Below are 1,398 nucleotides of genomic sequence, written 5' to 3'. Positions count from 1 at the left end.
AGATACAAAGGGCTGTCCGGAAAGTATCCAACCATGTAATAGGAAAAATTGCAAAAATCGTGGCTGGATACTTTACAGACAGTCTTCACATCACTTTCAATAATAATCATAGGCAAAGAAATTAAGTCTAGAGGATAAAAGGCTTAATTTCTCCTCCTGTTGAGAATAAAAATAGTAAAGGAAAATCTGTTCAAACTATGGGAACTAATTTATTTAAAGAATCAGAGGATTGCATTTATGTACAAGGGAAGGCTGATAAATTGTATGTAACTGACTTCAGGTTGGCAACTTTGTTCAGTTTAATATTTATGGACCCCTTCCTGAGAAGACCTGTCGGAAGAGTAGAACCATCAAATGCTCACGATAGGGATGGTACTATAAGAGTTTTTGCATTAACTACTACTCTTCCTTTGCCTACCCACACCCGCAAGGCATCGTATGTGCCATTAGTCTACAGCCTGACTCCAAAGCTGTTTTATTGTTAACATAACAAAATCCATTTTAGTATTTAATAATTGAACTTTCAGTCTTATTTCTTTATTTTATTCCTTATTTACTTTGGTCTTTATTATGAATATTAATAATGAAAAGAACCTTCACTGACTGTTTGCCAGCTCATAATTGATAAGTATCTGTTATTAATTCAACATTGATTTATTGATTGTATTAAGCAACTATGTTCCAGTCCAGAGGGATGCAAAGCCATTTCTACTGTGACCACATTAGTCAGAGTTAACTTCCCCTTCTCTCCTTTCTGCTGAGGTCATCAACAGTTATTTGACATTTTAAAACCACCTATCTCATTAAAAGGGGAACTGACTTCTCACGTCTTGCGTTTACTATTCCCTGCACAAACACGTTATGTTCCTCTTGGAAGGGAAGAGTGCAAGCAGACCACAAGAACTTCAAAATCATGTTATTTTCAAATTCAGTTCTGAGACTTTTGTGTGCTTAGAGTGTCTTTGTGCTCCTTTTGAAATCTAGGAATACTTTGTGTCCAAAAGCATTTGGAAAAGTGCAAAGATGAAAAATGGATAGTCTGAGGGCAGCCTCTCACTGGAATTTGCTTACTCATTCTCTGAGACTCATCAAATGCTTTGTTCCCTATGAAGCCTGGCCTCATTTTCTATTTTGGAATTAACCACACCCTCCTCTGCACATGTGTTGGAGCTGCCGTGCATGCAGCCTTCAGAGACTGCCAGTTGAGGCATGGGATTGTGCGAAATCCACAGTAACTAGTGTGGTGCTTTGCACAGAGTTGGTGCTAAATACCTTTTGAATTGAACCAAAATACTCCTTTAAGCAGGCTCCAGTACTTTAATAAAATAAGAACACAACAATATTTGAATCACTTAGTGGGAAGGATAATGTGAAATAAATGAAAATGAGGGAGTATAG

The 1,398-nt window shown here is 37.2% G+C and overlaps 1 protein-coding gene across 2 annotated transcripts in view; it reads left to right on the top strand.

Moving 5' to 3' along the window:
• Positions 1 to 1,398, top strand: part of PKIB (protein kinase (cAMP-dependent, catalytic) inhibitor beta) — a 51,611-nt gene that overhangs the window by 30,857 nt on the left and 19,356 nt on the right. The gene's annotated exons all lie outside the window — the stretch shown is intronic.

This window comes from Propithecus coquereli, unplaced genomic scaffold (assembly GCF_000956105.1).
Source record: "Propithecus coquereli isolate 6110/MARCELLA unplaced genomic scaffold, Pcoq_1.0 Scaffold200, whole genome shotgun sequence".
Lineage (NCBI taxonomy): Eukaryota > Metazoa > Chordata > Mammalia > Primates > Indriidae > Propithecus > Propithecus coquereli.
Note: the sequence above shows the minus strand (reverse complement) of the source record. Positions and strands in the feature narration are given on the sequence as shown.